The sequence below is a fragment of the Tachyglossus aculeatus genome, chromosome 19 (genome assembly GCF_015852505.1).
Source record: "Tachyglossus aculeatus isolate mTacAcu1 chromosome 19, mTacAcu1.pri, whole genome shotgun sequence".
Classification (NCBI taxonomy): domain Eukaryota; kingdom Metazoa; phylum Chordata; class Mammalia; order Monotremata; family Tachyglossidae; genus Tachyglossus; species Tachyglossus aculeatus.
Window position 1 is genome coordinate 35,828,318 of NC_052084.1, and position 15,216 is coordinate 35,843,533.

At 41.5% G+C, this 15,216-nt stretch overlaps 1 protein-coding gene across 3 annotated transcripts in view; it reads left to right on the forward strand.

Annotated features, from left to right (window-relative positions):
* Window positions 1-15,216, forward strand: part of FUT9 (fucosyltransferase 9) — an 87,447-nt gene that overhangs the window by 59,931 nt on the left and 12,300 nt on the right. The window contains exon 1 of one of the 3 annotated variants that reach the window (XM_038761136.1): window positions 8,586-8,744. The exons of the other annotated variants lie outside the window; for them this stretch is intronic. The gene's annotated coding sequence lies outside the window, so the exon portion shown is untranslated. Of the gene's footprint in view, window positions 1-8,585; window positions 8,745-15,216 lie in introns of those variants that run through there. 3 annotated transcript variants of the gene reach the window in all.

Here is a 15,216-nt window from a genome sequence, read left to right on the forward strand (position 1 = left end):
ATTATCTATTGGGTTTAAGTTGGCCACCAATGAGTCATCCAATCATCAATTGATAGCATTTATTGAGCACCTTCTGCGTGCAGAGAAGCGTGCACAATTTTGCAGCAGTATACTGATGTCACAGAGTGTTTCTCTGGGCAGAATTTGAACCCAGAACTTTCTCCAGAGCCTTTGTGTTCCCCTCCTAGGCCCGGGTGAACTCTGGGGCTACATATGAGCTGTGGAACTTGGCACCAGAAGCCATGACAGAGGGGGTCAGTGACTGGCTCAAGGTCACACAACAGCTAAGTGGTGGAACAGTGATTAGAACCCAGATCCTTTGACTCCCAAGTCCATGCTCTTTCCACTAGGTTCCATTGTTTCTCTTACTTCACTTAATTTCTCTGTGCCTCAGTTTCCTTATCTGTAAAATGGGGAAGAAATTCCTGCACTTCCTTCTACTTTGTGAGTCCCATATGTGACAGGGACTGAGCCTGTTTCTCCTGTATCTATCCCAGCACCTAGTACAGTGATTGGCACATAGTAAGCATTTAACAAAAATCACCATTGTTATTATCATTATTAATTATTATTTTTTTCTCCGAGACTATTTACAATTCATATTGGATTAAGCATAGTTGGCTCTTAGTAGGAATAGCAATAAGAGGAGAAGGAGGAAGAGGAGGAATACCAGTAAAGAACTTACTGAGCTGCTACTGCGTGCAAAAGAAAGTAGAACAGAAGCCTGAGACACAATCCCTGCCCACAAGGAGCTTCCATTCTAATGCTGTTGTGAAGTGAAAATGTCTCTTACATATGTTCCACCCACACAACCTTCCAGAGAAGCAGCGTGGCTCAGTGGAAAGAGCACGGGCTTTGGAGCCAGAGGTCATGGGTTCGAATTCTGGCTCTGCCACATGTCTGCTGTGTGACATTGGGCAAGTCACTTAACCTCTCTGAGCCACAGTTACCTCATCTGTAAAATGGGGATTAATACTGTGAGCCCCACGTGGGCCAACCTGATCACCCTGTATCCCCCCCAGCACTTAGAACAGTGCTTTGCACATATTAAGCGCTTAACAAATGCCATTATCATTATTAATATAAGGCAGCCAGAAGAAATTTTGGGCCTGGAGAGATCCAGTCAACAAATAAAAGCAGATCGGCCAAGGGCACTGCTGGCCTTCTTGGGAGCTCTGAGATCAGCTTCCTTGCAGAATCTCAAGCCCAGTGCCTTTTCCAGAGGGCATCAGATTGCTGGCAAGAAATATTCAGGAGGACAGGGAACATCCCCAATTGAAGTTTGAAAAGTCTGATTTGATGACAAGGGACCTCACTTTTGGCTATGGACATTTAATTGGAGATTTATCGTGCAGGACCACTGGGCAGTCACTGAATTACCCTCCACCAGACCTTGTCTAGGTTTTCAGTGCCTCAGAAAGGAAAATTCAGTTCTCTAGTTGGTATTCAAGTCCTGTGTGCATGGAAGCAGAGGCAGCTTGTGAGAGCCTGCACTGAAAGTGAAAACTACATTACAAAGGGGCACTCTCTTTTACCGTGTTCAAACTTCCTTTTCTCTTCAGCCTCCCTCTGTTTCTTTATTTCTTTTATGCCTCTCTTCATTCTCTTTCCTATTCCTAAACATCTGTTCCCTATTTCCCTGGCTTGTCTTTTTCATGACATTTCTCCTTTTGTCTTTTCTCCTTTTTCTCATTTCCCAGAAGAATTTCCCTGGCCCAGGAGAAATTCCTTCTCCAGAGACCCATTGCCTTACTCACTTCCCAATCCAGCGGCTTGATTAGATTTCAGTGTCCTATGTGGAGTGTCCAGATGACCTACCTCAGGAGTGGCCTTTTGAAAATCAACACACCATTGTGTCTGTTCCTGACAATCTCCTCCCTGTGCAGTGTTGCCTAGTGGAAAGAGCCCAGGACTGAGAAACAAGGGCCAGGAGTTCTAATCCCGGCTCTGCCAGGTGCCTTCTGTGTGTCCTTTGGCAAATCACTTAAATTCGGGGCCTTCGTTTCCTCATCTGTAAAATGGGGATTAAATACCTGTTACCTTCTCCCTTTTAGAGTGTGAGCCCCATGTGGGTCAGGTACTGTGTCTGATCTGATTGTATTTACCCTTGCTCTGAGTACAGTTCTTGGCACATAGTAAGTGCTAAAAAAAACTCAGTTTTATTATTATTATCCCACGCAACTGTCTCCTAGAGATCTTGCTCTGGATAATTAGAAGGATAATCTGTCCTAACCTGGATGGCAGGCCACTTCTAAGCTTTACGATAATAATAATAACAGTAATAATAAATGTGGTATTTGTTAAGAGCTTACTATGAGCCAAATACTGTACTTGGAGCTGGGGTAGATACAAGATCATCAGATCTCACGTGGAGCTCCCAGTTTAAATAGGAGGGAGAACAAACCCATTTTGCTGATAAAGGAACTGAGGCACCGAGAAGTTAAGTGGCACACCCAAGGTAACATCAAGCAAGTGGCAGAAAACAATCTCCCACCACTGTATGCACAATAATAATAATAATATGTATTAAACACTTACTGTGTGCCCAGAGCTGGAATAGATACAAGGGTCTCAGATGGGACATAGTCCCTGCGATGCATAGAGTTCACAATTTGTTTTATCCCCATTTTACAGATGAAGAAACTGAGGCCAAGGGAGGTGAAGCAACTTGTCCAAGGCTACACAACAGACCCATGGCAGAACTGGGATTAGAACGTAGGTCTCCTGGCTCCCAATCCCATGCTCTTTCCACCAGGCCATGCGGCCTCACAAAAAGTTGTTTTGCTCTCAGTCAGACCAAGTTTTGGATGTCTGTGTCTTATATTATTTTAACACAACTGCTCTTACCCATTTTTTCATTTAAATTCAAATCGTCATTGGTGTCTGTTCAAAATTTGCTAATCTAATTTAAGAGACAAACCACTTTCTATCCAAATGTATTTCTCTGGTTAAATGACAGAATGCCACCTAGGTAAGTTGGACGGTAAGACAAAGTTATTGGTTCATTTGTGTTAGGGATGAATATTTTGACATTTGTGATCCTCTACTTTAATATCTGCATCCTTAATCAGAACTGTCACACAATCGCTGTACAGGAGAATGATCTCATAATGCTGAGACATTTTTAATATCGAGAAAATTTACAACTCAGCCTCACTTATTAAAATCTGAACTTCATATCTTTATGATCACAGACCCAGCTTTAAAGGAAACTCCTTTTTATCAACCGTGTTATTAGGATATTATAAAAATTATTTGATGCAGGTGAAGTGTGCCCACTAAGATAAAACTTTACAATGATAATGGTATTTGTTGTGTACCAATCAGTCAATCAATCAATCGTATTTATTGAATTCTTATTCTGGGCAGAGCAATGTGTTAATTGCTTGGGCAATTAACACCCCCGTCTTACCTCCTTTCCTTCCCCACAGCACCTGTATATATGTATATATGTTTGTACATACTTATTACTCTATTTATGTATTTATCTTACTTGTATATATCTCTTCTATTTATTTTATTTTGTTAATATGCTTGGTTTTGTTCTCTGTCTCCCCCTTCTAGACTGTGAGCCCACTGTTGGGTAGGGACTGTCTCTATATGTTACCAACTTGTACTTCCCAAGCGCTTAGTACAGTGCTCTGCACACGGTAAGTGCTCAATAAATATGATGATTGATTGATTGATTGATTGGGCGAATACTATATAATGGTTGGCAGAGACATTCCCTGCCAACAACACGGGGGGCTCACAGTCTTAATCCCCATTTTACAGATGAGGTAACTGAGGCACAGAGAAGTTAAGTGACTTGCCCAAAGCACACAGCTGACAACTGGCGGAGTCAGGATTTGAACCCGTGACCTCTGACTCCAAAGCCCGGGCTCTTTCCACTGAGCCACGCTGCTTCTCACTTGAGAGAGTACAGTACAACAGAGTTGATAGACAGGTTACCTGCCCACAACGAGCTTACAGCCTAGAGGGGAAACGGACATTAATACAAAGAAATAAATTACGGATACGTACATAGCAGACAAGTGAGATTAGAACCCAGGTCCTCAGGCTCCCTTGTCCGTGCTCTATCCCCTAGGCAACACTGCTTCCCAGTACATTCAGGAGTCTAGACTGTGAGCCCGCTGTTGGGTAGGGACCGTCTCTATATGCTGCCAACTTGGACTTCCCAAGCGCTTAGTACAGTGCTCTGCACACAGTAAGCGCTCAATAAATACGATTGAATGAATGAATGAACAACAAGCTTACAGTCTAGAGGGTGCAATGTACTATATTAAGCCCTTGGGAAAAGTCCCAGGAGCACGAGATAAGTTCCCTGCCCACAAGGAGCTTACACTTTACACTTCAATGGACGAGACAGACATTAAAGGACAGATAGGTCTCCTGGGATTTGACAGAGAATAGGTCAGGGTCTAGAGAAATGAAGTCTCATGGCATAAATGGCAGATGTGTTTTGGTCCAGTTTTTGAGATTTGGAGATTTGGGGACCAAGAGCCTGAGTGATCAAGAATAAAATAGATACTAAAGTAGATGGTCCCGAAAGTTCAGAATTCAAGTCTATCCACTCTGCCTCCAGTAACCTGCCTTCCTTGCGGTGTGAAGGACTCTAACACTTAGGGCATTTCTCAAGGCTCAAGACCCCACATATAAAGAACCGCCTTATTCTTTGTTCAGTCAATCAATCAATCGTATTTACTGAGCGCTTACTGTGTGCAGAGCACTGTACTAAGCGCTTGGGAAGTACAAGTTGGCAGTACATAGAGACGGTACCTACCCAACAGTGGGCTCACAGACTAGAACTGTTTGTTCAAACCTTCCTCCTCCTCATTCACCAAAATCCCTCTTGCTGTCATTTAAGATGACTTCCACTTGTTCAGGTCTCAGAAAAGATGCAGATTAGCAGGTTGTTATCTACCGCATAATAATTCAACCAAATAATAATAATAATAATGATGGTATTTGTTAAGCTCTATGTGCAATAACCCACACATTATTTTTAATAAATCCACACCGTTCTCGGTTAGAAAAAAGTAGTAGACAAATGAAATCAGTGTTTCCCCCACAGCACAAAGCATTAGTCACTCCAAATGGGTGGATGAGTTACTGTATGTGTAACTTTATTTATTTGTGAGGTTTCTAAAAATCTCATTTTGCAACTTTTCTCAAGGCAGCATTACCTAGTGAAGGACAGATCCGGGTTCCAACCTGCTCCCCTCCGGCTTCCTTTGTGAACTTGTGCAATTCACTTATGTTTTCTGTACCTCAGTTTCCTCATCTGTAAAATGGTGGGGGGAGGGGGCGGGGAAATACCTGTTATTATTTCCTTTTAGATTGTGAGCCCCATGTGGAAAATGTACCATCTATGATCTGATGAACCTATGATCTCATGCACAGAGAAGCAGCGTGGCTTAGTGGCAAGAGCCTGGTTTTAGGAGTCAGAGGTCGTGGGTTCTAATCCCGACTCCACCGCTTGTCAGCTGTGTGACCTTAGGCAAGTCACTTAACTTCTCTGGGCCTCAATTCCCTCATCTGTAAAATGGGGATTGAGACTGTCAGCACTACGTGGGACAACCTGATTACCTTGTATCTACCCCAGCACTTAGAACAGTGCTTGGCACATAGTAAGCACTTAACAAATACCAACATTATTATTATCATTATTATTCACTTGGATCTTAAAGCACCTTAAAACACTTGATATTCACCCCACCCCCAGTCCCACAGCACTTATATCAATATCCGTAATTCATTTTAATGTCTTTCTCCCCCTCTAGATTGTAAACTCCTTGTGTGCAAGGAACGTGCCTATCATCTGTTAGACTCTCCCAAGTGCTTAGTACAGTGCTCTGCACACAGTAAGCGCTCAATAAATACCACTGATTGATCGATCAAGAACAGATGAGCATATATGGATGCAGAGGTGGCTGGGGACATGGTATGATCATGGTGATGTGAGGATCAATCAGGGAATATTTCATGGGGGAGGTGGACTTTTAGGAGGCTTTTAGCGAGGAGAGATATTCAACCTGGAGAAATAGGAAGAAATATTTCTCCGCCTTTTAAAAAATAAACCCAGAGTGATCTATCAATTGATTGTCTATTCGAGCATAGTAATATCAATGGACACTTTGAAAATAGTAATCGATGGTGAAAGAAAGAGGTGACTATTCACAGTAATTATAAAAGCCAAAAAGCAGAAAATGGCTTTCAAATCTGAGTCACACCTTTGACCTAGGAAGTTTGTGACTTCAATATCTTTAATTTTCATTTCACATGTGAGATTCACATTTGATTTGGATGTTAGTGAGGTCTGGCAATTCTTCTTGCTTTTCCTCTTGCTGGAAACTAGTTTTCAAAGGGTAGCATAGGAAACGCGGGGCTCTAAATAAATAGTGTTTTCAGAAAAGTGTTATAAATGATCCATGGCCGAAAAATAATTGTCGACGCAATCCGCCTATCGCCTAATAATGATTCTCCCCGAAGCTTGGCCTGTGGAGCCATTCATTTTGTTGATACTGTCGAGGCACACAGCTTTTTATTGTGATGCCAAAGTTTAGCTTTGATCTAAAACATAATCATTTTGTGAACAGAGGAGTTAAATGGGGAACAATTCAGGCGCTTTTCATCAGCAACACCTCGACAGAAAATTGGCAGTTCTTACAAAGGCAATTAGCAGCCTAAATTCTGGTGTCCCTGAACTTAAAATAATTTTGTGCATGGCAAACCAACTGCATATTTAAAATGTGGTTTTCTCTGAAGTCTGACTGATGCTTTTTCTTTCAGCGTAGCAAAAATCCAGAAAGGAATTAGCATGTTTGTGTCTGGGGTAGCGTTGGGATTAAATAAATGAAAAGCAAGAAGAATCCAGGGAAAGGACGCATCGGTATTGTGAAAAACAAGGAGGCTTGGGCACAATTAACTAGTTATTTTTTTTCCCTTGATGGCTCACAGTGTTACATGCATTCTTGATTAAAGAATGCAAAGAAACTGTGGGATTACTCTTCGGCGATATGCAGCCCAATCAAAACAGGTTTAATCAATCAATCAACAGCATTTATTGAGCACTAATTTTGTGCAGACCATTATATTAAGAGCTAGGGAGAGTACACTGCAATAGAATTGGTAGAAAAGTTCCCTGCCCACAAGGAGCTTACGGTCTAGATGGGGAAACAGACATTGCCGGTAGGGGAAACGGCAGAGTGTAAAGGATATGTACAAAACTGCTGTGAGGCTGGAGGTGAGGTGAATATCAAGTGCTTCAGCAGTACAGATATCTGTAATTTATTTATTTATATTAATGTCTGTCTCCTCCTCTAGACTGTAAGTTCATTGTGGGTAGGGAATGTGTCTGTTTAATGTTATGTTGCACTCTTCCTATTGCTTAGTACAGTGTTCTGCACACAGTAAGTGCTCAATAAATACGATTGACTGACTACAGATCTGAATGCACGGGTGACACAGATGGGAGGAAAGATAGGGGAAGTGAGGGCTTAGGGAAAGTTGATACCGCATTTGTAAAAAAATCAGTTAAAAGTCTTTCATTACTGGGACAGGTTTGATTCTTCCATTTGATCATGCAGCCGTATTTAATCAATCAGTCAATCAATAGTATTTATTGAACACTTAATATGGTCAGAGCACTGTACTAAAAGCCAGGAGGACTTTTAAATTGAGTTGATGAGGGAAGATCAGAATGGACGAATAGGGGAGTAATCTTCTCTTCCATACAGTGTGAATCTGAGCCCAACCTAATCTCAGCATACTCACTGCTACTGAACAGTAATATTATCGCTCTTCCTCTCTGTTTCTGCACAGATTTCCCCTCCATTTCCAGATCATATCTCTGCTTGCTTTCAGTGGCTACTTATAATAATAATAATAGTAATAATATCTATTAATGGTATCTGTAGAAGCAGCATGATTTACAAGAAGCAGCATGGTTTAGTGGATAGAGCATGGGCCTGGAAATCAGAAGGACCTGGGTTCTAATCCCAGATCCACCACATGTCTGTTGTGTGACCTTGAGCAAGTCACTTAACTTCTCTGGGCCTCAGTTACCTCATCTGTAAAATGGGGATTACGAGTGTGAGCCCCATGTGGGACAGACTCCTCTCTGTCATTGAACCCACATATTCAGTCTGTCACCAAATCCTGTCAATCACACCTTCACAACATCGCTAAAATCTGCCCTTTCCTCTCTATCCAAACCACTACCTTGGTACAATCTCTCATTTTATCCCGCCTGGATTACTGCATCAGCCTCCTTGCTGATCTCCCAGCCTCCTGTCTCTCCCCACTCCAGTCCATACTTCACTCTGCTGCCCAGATCATTTTTCTTCTAAAACGTTCAGGACATGTCACCCCCACCTCAAAAAACTCCAGTGGCAGCACATCCACCTCACAACCCAGGATGGCAGGTTCAATGCCTGGTCTGGAAAAGCAAAATTGGACAGGAATGGAGATTATTTAAAAAGCAGTGGATTGCAGCCAAGCAGTACTAATTTGCCAATTAACGGAAGCCTATCTGGTTCCAATTTTCACTCGGTCTTTTCTGTGTTATAGTCAAAATGATCCATCAGGACCAATGGCAAAACATCATCTTCTGTCCACTCTTCCATTTCTCATTCATCGTTTGTATCCTGCACCAAGACAACAGGGTGACAACTAAGAGGGATCCTTTCCAGTCTTCGACGGATACATGTGGCTCATCAAATTAAGTTTAGTATCTTGGGCAGGTAAAATACTTTGATTATTCTTGGCCTCGTAGCTACAGTATCATATCGATGTACAAGGCCTTTCCCGGTTAATCTCTCTTTTCCTCAAGTTATATCCTCTAATCACTACCACAACACTTCTATGCCAACTACACACTTATTTACTTGTCATATAAAACACTCCTTTGTATATCATCCAACGCCCTCTGTATATATGTATGTATATATATGTATGTATATGTATATATGTTTGTACATATTTATTACTCTATTTATTTATTTATTTTACTTGTACATATCCTATTTATTTTATTTTGTTAGTATGTTTGGTTTTGTTCTCTGTCTCCCCCTTTTAGACTGTGAGCCCACTGTTGGGTAGGGACTGTCTCTATATGTTGCCAACTTGTAGTTCCCAAGCACTTAGTACAGTGCTCTGCACACAGTAAGCGCTCAATAAATACGATTGATTGATTGATTGGTACTTCAAAAACACTTACTAATCTACAGATCCATTCTTCCTTTTTCCTCCCACCTGTAAATTAGTTTTGCATCTTTCTGCCCTCTAGATTGTAAATGCCTAAGGGGGCCAGACTCACGTTTTAACTCTGTTGTAGTCAACCAAGTCCGTAATACAGTGCCCAGCACACAGAAAGTACTCAGTGACTACTATGATTGATTAAGCTGAAATGATTGAAAACAATTAACAAGTGTTTGGATCCTGACACATCTGAGCAATTTCCGATAGACTGTAAGCTTGTTATGGCCAGGGAACATGACGGCTAATTCTGCTGTATTGTACTCTTCCTGCCCACACCGAGTTTATCACCTAGTATTTGCAGTCTACACACTGACAGTATGAAAATTATCACCAGGTTTCTGGACAAGAGAAAAACCAATTTAGTCAATGAGATTTCGAGGTGGATGTTCTTTCTAGCCTGGGAGAGAATTGTAGGGCTGGCAATCCTGATGGGGGTCTCCATCAGAATCTGACCCCCAGATCTTCCCACGAAAACCACTGCACCTGAAATTAAACATTCCAAGTTCTGCCCTTCAGTTTACTGCCTCAGTTTACTCCTGGCCAGGTTAGAACAACTTCCAAAGTGTCCAGAGCCCACAAGGAGGGCATGACGTCTAGAGATAAGATTAACACACTCCAAGTTCCTCAGATCTCTTAGACTAAGTCAGCCCACTGCAGTGAAGAACAAATGGCGAAAGGTGGGGATGACAGCCCACACGGCACAACAAATCCAGAAAAGGCAAGCAGCAAGAAACAGACTCGTAAACAGATAAATAATGAATAAATGGGTTGGGATAAAATATTTACAGAGCAGCTTCTTCAAGACTCTTGCACCAGGAATTGTGGAAAGAAGCAGGCATTTGAAGAGGTCTTTGAAAGACTAGAGGGAGGACATTCTAATGGCCACAGAAGAGGGAAATGTGATCTTTTACATGCCGCTCTGTTTTTTTTTCTTTATCGTGAATGCTGACAACAAAATTCGGTGACAACCCAAGAAATAAATGTGCCAGAAATATACTTGAGTAATGAAGCCTGAGAAGCAATGGGCTTCTTCCTTTTCACACTTCATTTTTACAGGAAAAGTGCAATTCACAATGACACATCATAATGAAGAGAGAGAGTCAGAAGTGTTAATACAGATGGCTAGCAGTAAGGTTGAATGCACAATTAATAGGCTGAAATTACCCCAATGTGTAGTCTGACAATAATTCAGAATAGCGGCTGCAACAATCAGCACCGAACTTTCAGTTCGGAGAAGGCTACTGCTTTTCAGTCTGCCCGTCAACATCCGAGTATACAGTATCATTTATTGCCACAAAAATAAACTTTTTCTATTTTAAGTGTCCATAAATGTATCCTACTAATTAATCACCAAAGAAAGTCTTTTCCTAGTCCTGGAAAGTCATAGTCCCAGTCATTTCTCCTTTCAGGGGAGTAGGGGTTCTTTCGTGAAAGTCTGAATTTAGCTTGAAAATAGATAGCCCCAGAGATGAGAGTTGTCCTGAGCCCAAGTGCTTAGCATAGTGCTCTGCTCAGAGTAATCACTCAATAAATAGTATATCGATTGAGTAATTGATTTGGTCAGTTGGAAGATCACCAGTAGTGCTCTAAAGAACAGCACGCTGATAACAACCGGTAAAGAAAGCAATGACTAAGATCGAAAACCTTCGTTTCCAGGATGCTTTTGTCTAATGCCTTTGTTAGAACTCAGTTTCAGAAGAAGTATGTTAAAAATATTGACTTTCCAGCCCACAATCTGTAGGGTAGGAATCATGACTATTTATGCTATTGTGCTCTCCCCAGCACTTAATCCAGTGCTCTACACACAGTAGGTGCTCAATAAATTCCATCGATTGACTGATTGATTGATAGGCAATAGGACACATGAATATATCTTTATACTCTTATTTTCTCCTCTGTTGGTCATTTATTTTAGAGACTTGCCTCTCCCGTGAATTGGTAAGCTCCCTGAGGGCAGGGATAGTGCCTACAAACTCTATAGCATTCTCCCAATGGTTTACTTAGTATAGGGCAGTGCACATATTAGGTGCTCAATAAATACTACTGATTGATTAGGCTCTGACTTTTCAGAAACGAACATTACAGGAAGATGCTTCCTCAAACCTCTCTTTTTGGGTAGTGAATCTTCTCTAATTAGTCACACAAATAATGGGATTTGTTCAAGGCACCCAGTGTTATCCATAAAGAACAACCGGTTTTGTGGACGGCTATTATTCCTTTTTCTGCTGATAGGAAAAGGGAATGAGATGCCAGATTGAAACAACTGGAAAAACAGATTGCTGAATTAGAAGCAGAGAAACAATTAGCTGCATCCTTCAATAATTGGTTGAAATTTGAAGTAGTTAAGTCTGAATATAATCAAATTTTGCCTGAAAATGCTTCGCGTCCTTATTTTATGCTAAATAGATTTTTATAGAAGAGTAATAAAGGAGGAAATCTGCTTCCTAATTTGATTAAAAAACATGATAGATCTTGGTTATTTTAGCTGCAAGAGGGAAGAGACTGAGTGGGAAAGGATCAAATTAATTTAATATTTAAGATCTAATATCCATTATTTCATAAATGGAATTACTCAGTACAACTGACTGTATATTTTTATCATCATTCTCAGGGTAGAGGAATCCTCGTTCTTCCCCTGATAATGTCGGGAATTCCTTCTGCCAGAGAGATTCAGTTCAAATTCTACTTACATTGCAGTACCTTTCAACAGAGTACCACGGGGCTCCTAAAGAATGTTAGCTCATCTATTTTTCTGCCCGAAGAGATGGTAGGCATTTCCATGTCCATTCTACATATTTTGTCCTATTGTATTTGTACTACTGGCTGTTAGATCCTTGTTTTTTCTCCTGTTCTCACTGTTTGTCTCCCCATTAGATTCTAAGCTGCTTGAGGGCAGGAATCATTCTTCTGTATTACTCTTCCAAAAGCTTACTGCAGTGCTTTACTTTCAGCTGATGCTCAACAAATGGTAGCGATAACAGTGTTTATTGAGCACCTGATGGGTGGAATGCGCTCTACTAGGTGTTAATCCATATCATTGATTGATTGTCAACTGGTAAGAAGCCATCCACCAAGACTTTAAGTCCTCTGTCAAAGTGCTGGCTTGAAGGTTTGTTGAGGACTGTGAGAATTTCGATACGTTATTTTTTTTCCTCTTGGAATATATCAAGGGAGTTTGTCCACCTTCTTGACAGAAACTCTAAACATGGCCCATAAATCTTTGAGCTTGGAGAAAGATAAGGGCCAAGTGGATTAAGAGTCTTTCAGACCTATCGCTTTCATTTAGTATCATCTCAACCTTTGGCTCCTGTGTGAGCTGAAACCCTTGCTCTAGTTTTAGCTAGGATTAGGCACTCCCGAAGAAACAGGATTTATTTCAAGAAAATCCCTTGAGTGGAAGATAGGAAGCTGGTAGTGGCACCTTACCTATGATACCCCATCTGACAAATCCGATCTCCTGCTTAAAAAAAAGGAAGACACTGAGAGAATTGAATGGTTGTGTATATTTGCATCTTAAGAAGGTAGCACTTGGCTTTAGAAACACTTTAGTGTCAGAATAGAATATTTCGCCATTTTCCAAAAGTTTCTAAAAATAGCATCTGTCCTCAACCTTTGAAATAGGCAACCAAAGTGTCCTGTGTCAGCTTTACTATTTGACTTTGCACTGATAGGATTGAAACAGCCTCGTTTCTAGGGAATGAAATCAGAAAGAAGTGGGAAGGAAGCTATTCCCTCACTCCTGTCCCTTTCTCACCTGGAAATTTAATTTTGATAAAGAGAGGCTGAGAGTAATTTGGATGGTTATCCACTTTAAAATAATGTCTTGCATTACCCTCTTCCTGAAGCCCTCATTCTTTAGCATAGCCACTTTTCCTTTTCCTCTTTTATGTACCTCCTTCTCTAAGATTATAAGCTTCTTGAGGACAAGGTTGTGTTTACTACTAACTCTTTTGTGGGAGCAGCATTTATTGAGACCCCACTTGGTGCAAATGTCCTCTATTAAGTGCATGGGAAATACAAATCAAAGCGACACATTCCCTGCATAAGAGCATCTGATACTCTATCCGGGCCTGATGTATTTATTTGGAAGTGGGTGGTGGGGGATCAGGACCCCTGGTTCTTGCAGCCTGAAGGATCCTTAACAGAGCAGACTAATTCCAAGGTGACCCAAGGGAATAGGCCTGCCTCTGGGATGTGTCTCTGAGATTCTTAAATGTGAGCACAGGGGATGGGAAATCTGGAAATACTGCAGAAAGATGAGTCAGAGGAATAATCCATTCCAGTTCCAACCCTCCCCCTTCAAGAGATTCTGTTTACCCTAGATTGTTAAATAAAATTATCATCTCTTCCCCTTTCTATATGGTCCGTGGCTTTCTGCTTGTCTCATCAGGCTGTATTTTAACTAAAGGAGAAATGTACCCTTCTTTGAAGGAAGGAGTCGATCCTGAGAGCCAGAAATTCCTGGACTCTATACCAGCACCTTCATCTCCTTCTGCCTGGGCTGAGCCAAATGCTGCAGGACTCGAATGACTAAATAGTGAAAAAAATTGGAATTTAAATGAGTTTAAACGGCAGTATTCAGCGGCCAGTGGGAATGCTCTTGAGACCAACACTGGCCTGGCTTTATTACCACTAATGGACAAGCCTGCTTGTTCACTACTGAATTTGGAGCCAAAAATTCTCTCTCTGTGGACAACTGTGATTTCATCAAGGGGGCTTCTCGTTTCATAAAAAAAAAATCAGGAGAGCGTTCACGGAAATGGCTCTTTGCAGAAAATGGAAAGAGAAGCAAGAAAAGGAAGTAGCGGGGTGGAAAAAAGGACAGGCTCTCTCCCCAACTCTAACCCCACAGGAGAAGCCACTCTTCCCCCACCAACTTCCTCACTTGCTTGCATTCTTTTCCCTGTGGAACTAAGCAAGAGGTCCTGTCCACTAATGTGGGCTAATTACCTTTAATTGTCAGTAAAAACAATGATAATAATATCTTGTTTTTCCTGTAATGCTTTCAATTTCCAGAATGCTTTCACAGCAATGTTCTCATTTCAGACTCCCAACATCCCTGGGAAGTAGGACGAGGAGGTGATTACAAGCCCTATTTTACAGATCAATTGATGGTATTTATTGAGTGCTGCTAGGCACAGAACCCATTATCAAGCACTTGAGAGAGTACAATAGAGTTGGTAGACTCTAAGAGCTTACAGTAGAAACCCAGGCTCAGAAAATTTACATAACTTGCCCAGAGAAAAACAGCTGTCCTGACTCCCAGCCCCATGCTCTTTCCATGGTGCCCTCATTTTGACACTTCAGCTGAAGAATGAGAAAAGGAGAGTGAGATTTGTCATCTCATACAAGGTGGGGCTCCTACCCTAAATAATAACTACTGCAATATTTGTTAATCACTTACTAAATGCCAAGCACTGCACCAAGATGATCAGGCCACACATGGGGCTCGCAGTCTAAATAGGAAGAAGAAGAGGTATTGAATCCCCATTTTGCACATGAGGGAACTGAGGTATGAAGAAGTGAACTGACTTACCCAAGGTCGCACAGTAGGTAAGTGACAGAGCTGGGATTAGAACCCAGATCCTATAATTCCCTGGCCCATGTTCTTTCCACTAGATCATGCTGCTTCCCTAAATGCACCTTAAGAGGATCTGAGGAAAAATAAAACATCTGGCTCTCCAAACAGGCCTGCCTCCAAAAGCCTGCTTGCAGGAGTCACTAAAAGCTGGATTTCTCCACTCTCCCTATTTTTCCCTGCTCTGCAAGGAGTACTTGAACGAAGGTGAACTCCAAAGGTTTGGGTCAAGTCATCACCTTTTTCCAGTGTGTTGAAGCAGTTAGGTAATGGCTGGCCACCGTGAATTCAGGCTTGCATAACTAATCGGCAGGTGTTCTTTGAAGTTATGACAGCCTGGCTAGATAAAGGAAGTTCTGGGAAGGAATATATTTAAT